Here is a 16,614-nt window from a genome sequence, read left to right on the forward strand (position 1 = left end):
TCAACACAGACTCATCGGTGCCACTCCCTTCACCCAGGAAGCCCAAACAGCTAAGGTCAATGACCGCTCAGGACCCGTCCAGCCATCAAGGCACCCGCCCCTTTATTGGCCAAAATCGAAGGCAGTGATCGAAGCCTGTCGAATTATTGGGTCCAAAGCTAAGGATAGCCCCAAAGAGCGCGAAACCCCGAAAGATAAAGAGAGACACTGCCACGTGTTCGGTCTCTCTTGCCCCGGCTTACGCCTGAAGCCAAGTGCAGCACCACGACCAGAAGACAAGTTCAAGACCAACGATCGCTACCAGACGGATGAGCCCAGCAGAAACGAAGCCACTTCTCCAGACCCAGCCACGCAAGATCCGGACAAAGGCCTTGTTCCTCTGCATAAAGCCGGGTGCCTGACGTTAAGTACAGGTTGTTGTAGTGTTAGGTGTATTTTAGCTCGTAGTGTTTTATGTTGCATGTCGAAGTAATTCTTGTGTGTAAATAAACTATCATTGAACTTGAACTAACTGGTTGTCGGTCTTTGATCGATATCCGGTTAAACCTTGTGGTGGTATCATCTGGTACCTGGCGACTTTGAAAAGCAATATCATCACTAATAACGGTCATATCAGTATCCAGTTAAAAAGAGCAACATTATTGGCGTCTCCGGTGCAAATTGGCAACAGGACTCAGTCCCTCGAGGGTAAAAGGAGATGGAGGGGAGGAGTAAAAAAAGGGGTGCGGGGGGACGGACGACATAACCTAACGTCCCGTGCCAGGACCGGGGGGGGGGGGGGGGGGGGGGGGGGGGGGGGGGGGGGGGGAAGGTATGGAAATGGAGGGGAAGGGTCGACGTGTCCATTGCTAGCAGGAGATGATTGTTGTACATGGCTCCGCAGTCCCACGTCAATTGAAATGAGTCCTTTAATAATACGATTACAGTCAAGGCTGGTACAATTCACACCGCAGCCCACGGTGCACACATTAACGGTAGGAAGTGGAGGGGAAGGGGGGGGGGTTTAAACCGACACCCTTGCCCGTCTGCCCGAGGGGCGCCCCAATCCCAAGTCCGACGTCGCCCCCCCCGGCTCCCGGTGACGAGGCAGAATCGAGGGGCGGCCGCGATTTCCCTGGACGTCCCGCCGTCAGGTCACCCTGGGGGGCTCCTCCCCCGCCCCGCCCTGCTCCGCCGCCTTCTCCCCCGCCTCCCGCTGACGGCGAAGCCACTCCTTGTAGCGCAGGGTCTTCGGTCGCTCGAAGTTCACCACCGACATGGGCATGTGGACGGCCTCGATCCCGTTCACCTGCGGCGGGGCGGGGGGGGGGGGGGGGGAAGAAGAGGGGTGTCAGACGTTTAGCTGCTGTTGTATAAAGAGTCAAAGGTTCTGCTCCTTTCCACCAACACCTTTATTTCGCTTTAAGAGACTCGGCACAAAACTCTAACATCACATCACCTGAAGCCCCTTTACAGATCAGTGTCAATTATTGGATACTTAACATAAATGGGACAACTAATTGCAATGTCTCTTTTTCTTCAAAACATATTTCTTTATTCTCCTCCTTTTTTTCACATTTTCTCCCAAATTTACACCCACCAACAACAAACAATAATCGGCAACAAACACATCAATCCCCACATCAATAACAGCGATCCCATCCTCCCACCAAACCCCAGACATTCGCTCGCACGTTCACACAAAGGACAAAAAGGAATTAGGGATCACCCATAGTCGCCATTAACACACACAGCCCCCCCTCCCATCAACTCTTCCACCACCACCGTCCCCCCCCCCCCCCCCCCAACTAATGTTCGATGTTATCCAGTTCTTGAAAGTGCATAATGAATAATGCCCATGAATTGTAGAACCCCTCCGTCCTTCCCCTCAGTTCGAACTTAACCGTCTCAAGAGTCAAGAATTCCAGCAGGTCTCCCCCGCCACGCCAGGGCACAGGGTGGAGAGGCTGCTCTCCTTCGGGCGATCAACGAGGCGAAGGCTACAACATCTGCCTCCTTGCCCGTTTCCGACCCTGGCTGGTGCGCACCCCGAATATGGCCTCCCGGGGGCCCGGGTCCAGTTTCACGTGCACCACTTTAGAGATTACCCTAAAACCTCCTTCCAGTAATCCTCCTGCTTTGGACCAAAACCTATGAACGTGATTAGCGGGGGCTCCCCCGCAACGCTCACACACATCTTCTACTCCTTCAAAGAATCGGCTCATCCTCGCGAGGTGTGCTCTGTATACCACCTTCAGCTGTATCAGCCCCAACCTCGCGCACGAGGTGGAGGCGTTTGCTCTCCGGAGCACCTCACACCAGAACCCCTCCTCCATACCTTCTCCCAACTCTTCCTCCCACTTTGCTTTGATCCCTTCCTGTGGTGCCTTCTCCTCTTTCAAAATAGCTCCGTAAACCGCTGACACTGCCCCCTTCTCCAGTCCCCCTGTCGTCAGCACCTCCTCCAGCAATGTGGAGGCCGGCTCCACCGGGAAGCTCTGTATCTCCTTTCTGGCAAAATCTGGAACCTGCATGTGTCTAAACATTTCCCCCTGCTCCAGCCCATACTTCGCTTCCAGCCGGGGGGGGGGGGGGGGGAAAGGAGAGAGAGAGACGAGGACAAGGAGTAGAGTTATGCAATCAGAGTGAGGTTTAAACACATCACCAGCCTTTCCCCTGCCCAGCCACACGGATGTGACACAATACAGGGGCCAGCGGAGAGGAGGATTATACTGCCGGGAATTGGCAGCAACCTCTAACAGGACCCCATCGTCTGAAGTGAAGTTGCTGTTTACCAAGGACGCAGGAAATCTGCAATCCATTCTTTTTGAAGATTTAACTCCCACACTGGAATCAGCCCAGGTCACGAAGTTTCTAATTATTGGGGCACATTGAAAACAACATCAACCTTCACTCTGTACTCAACAAAACTGGATTTACATTTTCCCCATCAAGCTGGACCACGTTATCCTCAAAGACTGTCAACACTAAACACACTGTACAGGGAGCTTTACTCTATATCTAACCCCGTGCTGTACCTGTCCTGGGAGTGTTTGATGGGGACAGTGTAGAGGGAGCTTTACTCTGTATCTAACCCCGTGCTGTACCTGTCCTGGGAGGGTTTGATGGGGACAGTGTAGAGGGAGCTTTACTCTGTATCTAACCCCGTGCTGTACATGTCCTGGGAGTGTTTGATGAGGACAGTGTAGAGGGAGCTTTACTCTGTATCTAAACCCGTGCTGTATCTGTCCTGGGAGTGTTTGATGGGGACAGTGTAGAGGGAGCTTTGCTCTGTATCTAACCCCGTGCTGTATCTGTCCTGGGAGTGTTTGATGGGGACAGTGTAGAGGGAGCTTTACTCGGTATCTAAACCCGTGCTGTATCTGTCCTGGGAGTGTTTGATGGGAACAGTGTAGAGGGAGCATTACTCTGTATCTAACCCCGTGCTGTACCTGTCCTGGGAGTGTTTGATGGGGACGGTGTAGAGGGAGCTTTATTCTGTATCTAACCCCGTGCTGTACCTGTCCTGGGAGTGTTTGATGGGGACAGTGTAGAGGGAGCTTTACTCTGTATCTAACCCCGTGCTGTACCTGTCCTGGGAGTGTTTGATGGGGACAGTGTAGAGGGAGCTTTACTCTGTATCTAACCCCGTGCTGTACCTGTACTGCGTGTGTTTGATGGGGACAGTGGAGAGGGAGCTTTACTCTGTATCTAACCCCGTGCTGTACCTGTCCTGGGTGTGTTTGATGGGGACAGTGTAGAGGGAGCTTTACTCTGTATCTAACCCCGTGCTGTACCTGTCCTGGGAGTGTTTGATGGGGACAGTGTAGAGGGAGCTTTACTCTGTATCTAACCCCGTGCTGTACCTGTCCTAGGAGTGTTTGATGGGGACAGTGTAGAGGGAGCTTTACTCTGTATCTAACCCCGTGCTGTACCTGTCCTGGGAGTGTTTGATGGGGTCAGTGTAGAAGGTGCTTTACTCTGTATCTAACCCCGTGCTGTACCTGTCCTGGGAGTGTTTGATGGGGACAGTATAGAGGGAGCTTTACTCTGTATCTAACCCCGTGCTGTACCTGTCCCGGGAGTGTTTGATGGGGTCAGTGTAGAGGGTGCTTTACTCTGTATCTAACCCCGTGCTGTACCTGTCCTGGGAGTGTTTGATGGGGACAGTATAGAGGGAGCTTTACTCTGTATCTAACCCCGTGCTGTACCTGTCCTGGGAGTGTTTGATGGGGACAGTATAGAGGGAGCTTTACTCTGTATCTAACCCCGTGCTGTACCTGTCCCGGGAGTGTTTGATAGGGACAGTGTAGAGGGTGCTTTACTCTGTATCTAACCCCGTGCTGTACCTGTCCTGGGAGTGTTTGATGGGGACAGTATAGAGGGAGCTTTACTCTGTATCTAACCCCGTGCTGTACCTGTCCTGGGAGTGTTTGATGGGGACAGTATAGAGGGAGCTTTACTCTGTATCTAACCCCGTGCTGTACCTGTCCTGGGAGTGTTTGATGGGGACAGTATAGAGGGAGCTTTACTCTGTATCTAACCCCGTGCTGTACCTGTCCCGGGAGTGTTTGATAGGGACAGTGTAGAGGGAGCTTTACTCTGTATCTAACCCCGTGCTGTACCTGTCCTGGGAGTGTTTGATGGGGACAGTATAGAGGGAGCTTTACTCTGTATCTAACCCCGTGCTGTACCTGTCCTGGGAGTGTTTGATGGGGACAGTATAGAGGGAGCTTTACTCTGTATCTAACCCCGTGCTGTACCTGTCCTGGGAGTGTTTGATAGGGACAGTGTAGAGGGAGCTTTACTCTGTATCTAACCCCGTGCTGTACCTGTCCTGGGAGTGTTTGATGGGGACAGTATAGAGGGAGCTTTACTCTGTATCTAACCCCGTGCTGTACCTGTCCTGGGAGTGTTTGATGGGGACAGTGTAGAGGGAGCTTTACTCTGTATCTAACCCCGTGCTGTACCTGTCCTGGGAGTGTTTGATGGGGACAGTGTCGAGGGAGCTTTACTCTGTATCTAACCCCGTGCTGTACCTGTCCTCGGAGAGTTTGATGGGGACAGTGTAGAGGGAGCTTTACTCTGTATCTAACCCCGTGCTGTACCTGTCCTGGGAGTGTTTGATGGGGACAGTGTAGAGGGAGTTTTACTCTGTATCTAACCCCGTGCTGTACCTGTCCTGGGAGTGTTTGATGGGGACAGTGTAGAGGGAGCTTTACTCTGTATCTAACCCCGTGCTGTACCTGTCCTGGGAGTGTTTGATGGGGACAGTGTAGAGGGAGCTTTACTCTGTATCTAACCCCGTGCTGTACCTGTCCTCTGAGTGTTTGATGGGGACAGTGTAGGGGGAGCTTTACTCTGTATCTAACCCCGTGCTGTACCTGTCCTGGGAATGTTTGATGGGGACAGTGTAGAGGGAGCTTTACTCTGTATCTAACCCCGTGCTGTACCTGTCCTGCGAGTGTTTGATGGGGACAGTGTAGAGGGAGCTTTACTCTGTATCTAACCCCGAGCTGTACCTGTCCTGGGAGTGTGTGATGGGGACAGTGTAGAGGGAGCTTTACCCTGTATCTAACCCCGTGCTGTACCTGTCCTGGGAGTGTTTGATGGGGACAGTGTAGAGGGAGCTTTACTCTGTATCTAACCCCGTGCTGTACCCGTCCTGGGAGTGTTTGATGGGGACAGTGTAGAGGGAGCTTTACCCTGTATCTAACCCCGTGCTGTACCTGTCCTGGGAGTGTTTGATGGGGACAGTGTAGAGGGAGCTTTACTCTGTATCTAACCCCGTGCTGTACCCGTCCTGGGAGTGTTTGATGGGGACAGTGTAGAGGGAGCTTTACCCTGTATCTAACCCCGTGCTGTACCTGTCCTGGGAGTGTTTGATGGGGACAGTGTCGAGGGAGCTTTACTCTGTATCTAACCCCGTGCTGTACCTGTCCTGGGAGTGTTTGATGGGGACTGTGTAGAGGGAGCTTTACTCTGTATCTAACCCCGTGCTGTACCTGTCCTGGGAGTGTTTGATGGGGACAGTGTAGAGGGAGCTTTACTCTGTATCAAGCCCCGTGCTGTACCTGTCCTGGGAGTGTTTGATGGGGACAGTGTAGAGGGAGCTTTACTCTGTATCTAACCCCGTGCTGTACCTGTCCTGGGAGTGTTTGATGGGGACAGTGTAGAGGGAGCTTTACTCTGTATCTAACCCCGTGCTGTACCTGTCCTGGGAGTGTTTGATGGGGACAGTGTAGGGGGAGCTTTACTCTGTATCTAACCCCGTGCTGTACCTGTCCTGGGAATGTTTGATGGGGACAGTGTAGAGGGAGCTTTACTCTGTATCTAACCCCGTGCTGTACCTGTCCTGCGAGTGTTTGATGGGGACAGTGTAGAGGGAGCTTTACTCTGTATCTAACCCCGAGCTGTACCTGTCCTGGGAGTGTTTGATGGGGACAGTGTAGAGGGAGCTTTACTCTGTATCTAACCCCGTGCTGTACCCGTCCTGGGAGTGTTTGATGGGGACAGTGTAGAGGGAGCTTTACCCTGTATCTAACCCCGTGCTGTACCTGTCCTGGGAGTGTTTGATGGGGACAGTGTAGAGGGAGCTTTACTCTGTATCTAACCCCGTGCTGTACCCGTCCTGGGAGTGTTTGATGGGGACAGTGTAGAGGGAGCTTTACCCTGTATCTAACCCCGTGCTGTACCTGTCCTGGGAGTGTTTGATGGGGACAGTGTCGAGGGAGCTTTACTCTGTATCTAACCCTGTGCTGTACCTGTCCTGGGAGTGTTTGATGGGGACTGTGTAGAGGGAGCTTTACTCTGTATCAAGCCCCGTGCTGTACCTGTCCTGGGAGTGTTTGATGGGGACAGTGTAGAGGGAGCTTTACTCTGTATCTAACCCCGTGCTGTACCTGTCCTGGGAGTGTTTGATGGGGACAGTGTAGAGGGAGCTTTACTCTGTATCTAACCCCGTGCTGTACCTGTCCTGGGAGTGTTTGATGGGGACAGTGTAGGGGGAGCTTTACTCTGTATCTAACCCCGTGCTGTACCTGTCCTGGGAATGTTTGATGGGGACAGTGTAGAGGGAGCTTTACTCTGTATCTAACCCCGTGCTGTACCTGTCCTGCGAGTGTTTGATGGGGACAGTGTAGAGGGAGCTTTACTCTGTATCTAACCCCGAGCTGTACCTGTCCTGGGAGTGTTTGATGGGGACAGTGTAGAGGGAGCTTTACTCTGTATCTAACCCCGTGCTGTACCCGTCCTGGGAGTGTTTGATGGGGACAGTGTAGAGGGAGCTTTACCCTGTATCTAACCCCGTGCTGTACCTGTCCTGGGAGTGTTTGATGGGGACAGTATAGAGGGAGCTTTACTCTGTATCTAACCCCGTGCTGTACCTGTCCCGGGAGTGTTTGATGGGGTCAGTGTAGAGGGTGCTTTACTCTGTATCTAACCCCGTGCTGTACCTGTCCTGGGAGTGTTTGATGGGGACAGTATAGAGGGAGCTTTACTCTGTATCTAACCCCGTGCTGTACCTGTCCTGGGAGTGTTTGATGGGGACAGTATAGAGGGAGCTTTACTCTGTATCTAACCCCGTGCTGTACCTGTCCCGGGAGTGTTTGATAGGGACAGTGTAGAGGGTGCTTTACTCTGTATCTAACCCCGTGCTGTACCTGTCCTGGGAGTGGTTTGATGGGGACAGTATAGAGGGAGCTTTACTCTGTATCTAACCCCGTGCTGTACCTGTCCTGGGAGTGTTTGATGGGGACAGTATAGAGGGAGCTTTACTCTGTATCTAACCCCGTGCTGTACCTGTCCTGGGAGTGTTTGATGGGGACAGTATAGAGGGAGCTTTACTCTGTATCTAACCCCGTGCTGTACCTGTCCCGGGAGTGTTTGATAGGGACAGTGTAGAGGGAGCTTTACTCTGTATCTAACCCCGTGCTGTACCTGTCCTGGGAGTGTTTGATGGGGACAGTATAGAGGGAGCTTTACTCTGTATCTAACCCCGTGCTGTACCTGTCCTGGGAGTGTTTGATGGGGACAGTATAGAGGGAGCTTTACTCTGTATCTAACCCCGTGCTGTACCTGTCCTGGGAGTGTTTGATAGGGACAGTGTAGAGGGAGCTTTACTCTGTATCTAACCCCGTGCTGTACCTGTCCTGGGAGTGTTTGATGGGGACAGTATAGAGGGAGCTTTACTCTGTATCTAACCCCGTGCTGTACCTGTCCTGGGAGTGTTTGATGGGGACAGTGTAGAGGGAGCTTTACTCTGTATCTAACCCCGTGCTGTACCTGTCCTGGGAGTGTTTGATGGGGACAGTGTCGAGGGAGCTTTACTCTGTATCTAACCCCGTGCTGTACCTGTCCTCGGAGAGTTTGATGGGGACAGTGTAGAGGGAGCTTTACTCTGTATCTAACCCCGTGCTGTACCTGTCCTGGGAGTGTTTGATGGGGACAGTGTAGAGGGAGTTTTACTCTGTATCTAACCCCGTGCTGTACCTGTCCTGGGAGTGTTTGATGGGGACAGTGTAGAGGGAGCTTTACTCTGTATCTAACCCCGTGCTGTACCTGTCCTCTGAGTGTTTGATGGGGACAGTGTAGGGGGAGCTTTACTCTGTATCTAACCCAGTGCTGTACCTGTCCTGGGAATGTTTGATGGGGACAGTGTAGAGGGAGCTTTACTCTGTATCTAACCCCGTGCTGTACCTGTCCTGCGAGTGTTTGATGGGGACAGTGTAGAGGGAGCTTTACTCTGTATCTAACCCCGAGCTGTACCTGTCCTGGGAGTGTGTGATGGGGACAGTGTAGAGGGAGCTTTACCCTGTATCTAACCCCGTGCTGTACCTGTCCTGGGAGTGTTTGATGGGGACAGTGTAGAGGGAGCTTTACTCTGTATCTAACCCCGTGCTGTACCCGTCCTGGGAGTGTTTGATGGGGACAGTGTAGAGGGAGCTTTACCCTGTATCTAACCCCGTGCTGTACCTGTCCTGGGAGTGTTTGATGGGGACAGTGTAGAGGGAGCTTTACTCTGTATCTAACCCCGTGCTGTACCCGTCCTGGGAGTGTTTGATGGGGACAGTGTAGAGGGAGCTTTACCCTGTATCTAACCCCGTGCTGTACCTGTCCTGGGAGTGTTTGATGGGGACAGTGTCGAGGGAGCTTTACTCTGTATCTAACCCCGTGCTGTACCTGTCCTGGGAGTGTTTGATGGGGACTGTGTAGAGGGAGCTTTACTCTGTATCTAACCCCGTGCTGTACCTGTCCTGGGAGTGTTTGATGGGGACAGTGTAGAGGGAGCTTTACTCTGTATCAAGCCCCGTGCTGTACCTGTCCTGGGAGTGTTTGATGGGGACAGTGTAGAGGGAGCTTTACTCTGTATCTAACCCCGTGCTGTACCTGTCCTGGGAGTGTTTGATGGGGACAGTGTAGAGGGAGCTTTACTCTGTATCTAACCCCGTTGCTGTACCTGTCCTGGGAGTGTTTGATGGGGGACAGTGTAGGGGGAGCTTTACTCTGTATCTAACCCCGTGCTGTACCTGTCCTGGGAATGTTTGATGGGGACAGTGTAGAGGGAGCTTTACTCTGTATCTAACCCCGTGCTGTACCTGTCCTGCGAGTGTTTGATGGGGACAGTGTAGAGGGAGCTTTACTCTGTATCTAACCCCGAGCTGTACCTGTCCTGGGAGTGTTTTGATGGGGACAGTGTAGAGGGAGCTTTACTCTGTATCTAACCCCGTGCTGTACCCGTCCTGGAGTGTTTGATGGGGACAGTGTAGAGGGAGCTTTACCCAGTATCTAACCCCGTGCTGTACCTGTCCTGGGAGTGTTTGATGGGGACAGTGTAGAGGGAGGCTTTACTCTGTATCTAACCCCGTGCTGTACCCGTCCTGGGAGTGTTTGATGGGGACAGTGTAGAGGGAGCTTTACCCTGTATCTAACCCCGTGCTGTACCTGTCCTGGGAGTGTTTGATGGGGACAGTGTCGAGGGAGCTTTACTCTGTATCTAACCCTGTGCTGTACCTGTCCTGGGAGTGTTTGATGGGGACTGTGTAGAGGGAGCTTTACTCTGTATCTAACCCGTGCTGTACCTGTCCTGGGAGTGTTTGATGGGGACAGTGTAGAGGGAGCTTTACTCTGTATCAAGCCCCGTGCTGTACCTGTCCTGGAGTGTTTGATGGGGACAGTGTAGAGGGAGCTTTACTCTGTATCTAACCCGTGCTGTACCTGTCCTGGGAGTGTTTGATGGGGACAGTGTAGAGGAGCTTTACTCTGTATCTAACCCCGTGCTGTACCTGTCCTGGGAGTGTTTGATGGGGACAGTGTAGGGGGAGCTTTTACTCTGTATCTAACCCCGTGCTGTACCTGTCCTGGGAATGTTTGATGGGGACAGTGTAGAGGGAGCTTTACTCTGTATCTAACCCCGTGCTGTACCTGTCCTGCGAGTGTTTGATGGGGACAGTGTAGAGGGAGCTTTACTCTGTATCTAACCCCGAGCTGTACCTGTCCCTGGGAGTGTTTGATGGGGACAGTGTAGAGGGAGCTTTACTCTGTATCTAACCCCGTGCTGTACCTGTCCCGGGAGTGTGTGATGGGGACAGTGTGCAGAGGGAGCTTTACTCTGTATCTAACCCCAGTGCTGTACCTGTCCTGGGAGTGTTTGATGGGGACAGTGTAGAGGGAGCTTTACTCTGTATCTAACCCCGTGCTGTACCTGTCCTGGGAGTGTTTGATGGGGACAGTGTAGAGGGAGCTTTACTCTGTATCTAACCCCGTGCTGTACCTGTCCTGGGAGTGTTTGACAGGGACAGTGTAGAGGGAGCGTTACTCTGTATCTAACCCCGTGCTGTACCTGTCCTGGGAGTGTTTGATGGGGACAGTGTAGAGGGAGCTTTACTCTGTGTCTAACCCCGTGCTGTACCTGTCCTGGGAGTGTTTGATGGGGACAGTGTAGAGGGAGCTTTACTCTGTATCTAACCCGTGCTGTACCTGTCCTGGGAGTGTTTGATGGGGACAGTGTAGAGGGAGCTTTACTCTGTATCTAACCCCATGCTGTACCTGTCCTGGAGTGTTTGATGGGGACAGTGTAGTGGGAGCTTTACTCTGTATCTAACCCCGTGCTGTACCTGTCCTGGGAGTGTTTGATGGGGACAGTATAGAGGGAGCTTTACTCTGTATCTAACCCCGTGCTGTACCTGTCCTGGGAGTGTTTGATGGGGACAGTGTAGAGGGAGCTTTACTCTGTAGCTAACCCCATGCTGTACCTGTCCTGGAGTGTTTGATGGAGACAGTGTAGGGGAGCTTTACTCTGTATCTAACCCGTGCTGTACCTGTCCTGGGAGTGTTTGATGGGGACAGTGTAGAGGGAGCTTTACTCTGTATCTAACCCCGTGCTGTACATGTCCTGGGAGTGTTTGATGGAGACAGTGTAGAGGGAGCTTTACTCTGTATCTAACCCCGTGCTGTACCTGTCCTGGGAGTGTTTGATGGGGACAGTGTAGAGGGAGCTTTACTCTGTATCTAACCCCGTGCTGTATCTGTCCTGGGAGAGTTTTGATGGGGACAGTGTAGAGGGAGCTTTACTCTGTATCTAACCCCGTGCTGTACCTGTCCTGGGAGTGTTTGATGGGGACAGTGTAGAGGGAGCTTTACTCTGTATCTAACCCCGTGCTGTCCCTGTCCCGGGAGTGTTGATGGGGACAGTGTAGAGGGAGCTTTACTCTGTAATCTAACCCCGTGCTGTATCTGTCCTGGGAGAGTTTGATGGGGACAGTGTAGAGGAGCTTTACTCTGTATCTTAACCCCGTGCTGTCCCTGTCCCGGGAGTGTTTGATGGGGACAGTGTAGAGGGAGCTTTACTCTGTATCTAACCCCGTGCTGTACCTGTCCCGGGAGTGTGTGATGGGGACGGTGTAGAGGGACCCCCTGCCGTCTCCGATGGGCACAAACTGAATGAAGGAAGGGGGATAATCAGCAACGGGGAGGAAAATCCTCGCGGTTACTCACTGTGACTTCGCACCAGTGTTCCCCCAGGTCCGGATCGGCTCCTCGGGAATCTTCAAACGCCTGAGGCGGCACAAACAGTCGCAGCTGAGGGAGAAACGGTCAGACGTCATCCAGTCAATTCAGCGAATCCCGCTGCACCGCTCACCGCCGCGCGGTGGGAGGCCCCCGGGACGGGGCGAGGACAAAAATTACAATCTCGACACGGACTGCGGCGGCTCGGCGAGCTGACTCGCAAAGGGGCAATTTAGGGAGGCGCGGCAATTTATGCACAGGTGGATCCCAGAGACCGCCACGGCGATAACCCACCCCATTGTCAGTGCAGCACTCCAAAGGAAAAGCAGCTCCCGCTTGACTTATAACCAAATATTTATTTATGGGATGCGCGGCGTCGCCAGCGACAGCAGCATTTGTTGCTCCTTTCCCTCACTGCCCCTCGGAACGGAGCGTCGCACTCGGGCCATTCCAGAGGGGGGCTTTTAAGAGTCAACCACATGGCTCTGGAGTCACATGTAGGCCAGACCGGGGTAAGGACGGCAGATTTCTCTCCCTTGAAGGGGAGACGTTAGCGAACCCGATGGAGTTTAATTTTTATTTATTTACAATTTCCTGCCAGAATTAAGGGGCAATTTAGCGCGGCCAATCCCACCCACCCTGCACATCCATTATGGGTTGTGCGGGTGAGACCCACGCGGTCACGGGGAGAATGTGCAAACTCCACACGGACAGTGACCCAGAGCCGGGATCGAACCTGGGACCTCGGCGCCGTGAGGCAGCAGTGCTAACCACTGCGCAGCCAGATGGGTTAAGGACGATCGGAGATAGTTTTATCGACCCGCTAACGACCAGCATTCACTCCCTCCATCCCGACGCACCGCGGCAGCCGTGTGCATCGTCTACAAGACGCAACCGCGGCCACTCGCCTTCGACAGCACCTACCAAACCCGCCACCTCCACCGTCTAGAAGGACGAGGGGGGGGGGGCAGCAGACACACGGGGAACACCCCCACCTGCACGTTCCCCCCCTCCGAGCCGTTCGCCATCCCGACTCGGGAATATATCGGCCGTTCCTTCACTGCCGCTGCGTCAGAATCCCTGGGACTCCCTCCCTAACATCACGGTGGGTGTACATACGCCAGACGGGATTGCAACGATTCAAGATGGCAGCTTCTCGAGGAGCAAATGTAGGCAGCATGGTAGCACAGTGGTTAGCACTGTTGTTTCACAGCTCCAGGGTCCCGGGTTCAATTCCCGGCTTGGGTCACTGACTGTGCGGAGTCTGCACGTTCTCCCCGCGTGTCTGCGTGGGTTTCCTCCGGGTGCTCCGGTTTCCTCCCACAAGTCCCAAAGACGTGCTGTTAGGCGAATTGGACATTCTGAATTCTCCCTCCGTGTTCCGAACAGGCGCCGGAATGTGGCGACTAGGGGATTTTCACAGTAACTTAATTGCAGCGTTAATGTAAGCCTACTTGTGGCAACAATCTTTTTTTTTTTAAATTTGGTGTACCCAATTCATTTTTCCAATTAAGGGGCAATTTAGTTCGGCCAATCCACCTCCCTGCGCACCTTTGGGTTGTGGGGGCGAAACCCACGTAAACACGGGGAGAATGTGCAAAACTCCACACGGACAGTGACCCAGAGCCGGGATCGAACCTGGGACCTCGGCGCCGTGAGGCAGCAGTGCTAACCCACCGCGCCACCTACTTGTGACAATAAGGAAGGTTATTGTTACTAGGGATGGACAAGGTGGTGTCAAAAAGAGGGGTAGGTGGACTTCCGGGTGCGGCGATGACCAGCTGAGTCGCACGTTTCGGCAGCTCCCGGTGAAACGGACTTTTGGGCTCTTGATAGGAGCCCCAACGGCAATTTTGACGGCTAAAAACACTGTGCGGTAAACCAGAAGGGAATCCCCCCTGGATACGGATGAAAAAAGGAGGAGAAAGTGGCCGGATTGCAGTGGATCCTTTAGAACAGCGGCAAGGAAGGCAAGCTAAAAACCAAGATGGCGTCGGAAGGTGGCAGTTTAACATGGGGCCCTGAACAACTAGAGTTCTTGAAATGCTGTGTGGAAGAGATCAAAAAGGAAATGAAGAAAGAGCTGTTGGCCCCGATACTACAGGCGATCGAAGGGCTAAAGGAGGAACAAAAGACCCAGGAGCGGGAGCTTCGGGTCGTGAAGGCAAAGGCAGCCGAGAATGAGGATGACATACAGGGCCTGGTGGTGAAGACGGAGACGCAGGAGGCACATCAGAAACGATGTGTGAAGGTTGGAGGCACTGGAAAACAACGCAAGGAGGAACAACCTGAGGATTCTTGTCTTCCTGAAGGTGTGGAGGAGCGGACGTCGGGGCATATGTGAGCACGATGCTGCACTCGTTAATGGGAGCGGAGGCCCCGGCGGGTCCGTTGGAGGTGGAGGGAGCATACCGAGTGATGGCGCGAGGACCGAGAGCAGGAGAAATTCCCAGAGCCATAGTGGTGAGATTCCTCCGTTTTAAGGATAGAGAAATGGTCCTTAGATGGGCAAAGAAAACTCGGAGCAGTAAATGGGAGAACGCGGTGATCCGCCGTTTATCAAGACTGGAGTGCGGAGGTGGCGAGAAGGAGGACAAGCTTTAATCGAGCCAAGGCGGTGCTTCATATAAAAGAAGATAAAATTTGGAATGCTGTAACCAGTGGGTCACATATCGAGGGAGGCACCACTACTTTGAGACGGCGGATGAAGCGTGGACTTTTATTGTGGAATAAAAACTGGAATGAGCGGGTTATTAAAAAGAACGTTTGAACAAAGAGGTGGTGCGAATGTGCGGGGCGAAGAGGGGGTTTAAAAAAGGGGGGAAAGAGGAGTTTATGTAGTAATCCTGCGATGTGGTAACTTTTCTCTCTTCCACAGGTGGTGATGGGGAGAGGAGGGGAGGTGGAGGAGATGGGGCGTTGGCCATTGGGGGCGGGGGCCAAGGGAGAAGCGCGGGCTTGGTTCCCGCGCTATGATAATCATGGCGGGAATAGAGAAGCAGGAAGGAGGGGGCGTCGCACGGTGCGAGCCGAGGTCACGGGGGGAAGCCGAGGTCGGCCAGAGTTTGCTGACTTCTGGGAGCAACATGGGGGGAGTAATTACGCTAGCGGGGGATCTAGGCGGGGGGGGGGGGGGGGGGGGGATTACTGGGTTGCTGCTGCTGGGGAGAGGGGGGAGCTGGTATGGGAGGGGATGGGCGGGGGGGCACCGCCTGGGGGAGATTACAGCTATGTGGGAACCGGGCGAGGAGCTGGAAAAAGGGGATGGCTAATCGACAATGGGGGGGGGAGGGTAGGAAGCCCCCCAACCCGGCTGATCACGTGGAACGTGAGAGGGGCTGAACGGGTCCGATAAGAGGGCACGGGTACTCGCACACCTTAAGAAACTTAGGCAGATGTGGTTATGTTACAGAAACGCACCTGAAACTGATAGACCAGGTTAGGCTACGCAAAGGCTGGGTGGGGCAGGTGTTCCATTCGGGGCTAGATGCGAAAAACAGGGGGGTGGCTATATTAGTGGGGAAGCGGGTAATGTTCGAGGCAAAGACTATAGTGGCGGATAACGGGGGCAGATACGTGATGGTGAGTGGCAAACTACAGGTGGAGACGGTGGTTTTGGTAAACGTATATGCCCCGAACTGGGATGATGCCAATTTTATGAGGCTGATGCTAGGACGCATTCCGGACCTAGAGATGGGAAAGCTGATAATGGGGGGGAGATTTTAATACGGTGTTGGAACCAGGGCTGGATAGGTCGAAGTCCAGGACTGGAAGGAGGCCGGCAGCAGCCAAGGTACTTAAAGATTTTATGGAGCAGATGGGAGGTGTAGACCCGTGGAGATTTAGCAGACCTAGGAGTAAGGAGTTCTCGTTTTTCTCCTATGTCCATAAAGTCTACTCGCGAATAGACTTTTTTGTGCTGGGAAGGGCGTTGATTCCCGAAGGTGAGGGGAACGGAGTATACGGCTATAGCCATTTCGGATCACGCTCCACACTGGGTGGACTTGGAGATAGGGGAGGAAACAGGAGGGCGCCCACCCTGGAGAATGGACATGGGACTAATGGCAGATGACGGGGTGTCTAAGGGTGAGGGGGTGCATTGAAAAGTACTTGGAACTCAATGATAATGGGGAGGTCCAGGTGGGAGTGGTCTGGGAGGCGCTGAAGGCGGTGGTTAGAGGGGAGCTGATATCAATAAGGGCACAAAAAGGGAAGCAGGAGAGTAAGGAACGGGAGCGGTTGCTGCAAGAACTTTTGAGGGTGGACAGACAATATGCGGAAGCACCGGAGGAGGGACTGTACAGGGAAAGGCAAAGGCTACATGTAGAATTTGACTTGCTGACTACGGGCACTGCAGAGGCACAATGGAGGAAGGCACAGGGTGTACAGTACGAATATGGGGAGGAAGGCGAGCAGGTTGCTGGCACACCAATTGAGGAAAAGGGGAGGCAGCAAGGGAAATAGGGGGAGTGAGGGATGAGAAGGAGAGATGGAGCGGGGAGCGGAGAGAGTGAATGGAGTGTTCAAGACATTTTATAAAAAATTATATGAAGCTCAAACCCCGGATGCGAGGGAGAGAATGATGGGCTTTTTGGATCGGCTGGAATTTCCCAAGGTGGAAGAGCAGGA

At 53.3% G+C, this 16,614-nt stretch overlaps 1 long non-coding RNA gene across 1 annotated transcript; it reads right to left on the reverse strand.

The window, feature by feature from the left end:
• Nucleotides 1-890: 890 nt before the first annotated feature.
• On the reverse strand, nucleotides 891-12,068 carry LOC140403077 (uncharacterized). Its single transcript, XR_011938244.1, has 2 exons — nucleotides 11,974-12,068; nucleotides 891-1,288 (listed from the first exon to the last, which is right to left on the reverse strand). It is a non-coding gene; the product is annotated as an uncharacterized lncRNA (long non-coding RNA).
• Between the last annotated feature and the right edge of the window lie 4,546 nt (nucleotides 12,069-16,614).

Source organism: Scyliorhinus torazame, chromosome 26 (genome assembly GCF_047496885.1).
Source record: "Scyliorhinus torazame isolate Kashiwa2021f chromosome 26, sScyTor2.1, whole genome shotgun sequence".
In the NCBI taxonomy this organism is placed as follows: Eukaryota; Metazoa; Chordata; class Chondrichthyes; order Carcharhiniformes; family Scyliorhinidae; genus Scyliorhinus; species Scyliorhinus torazame.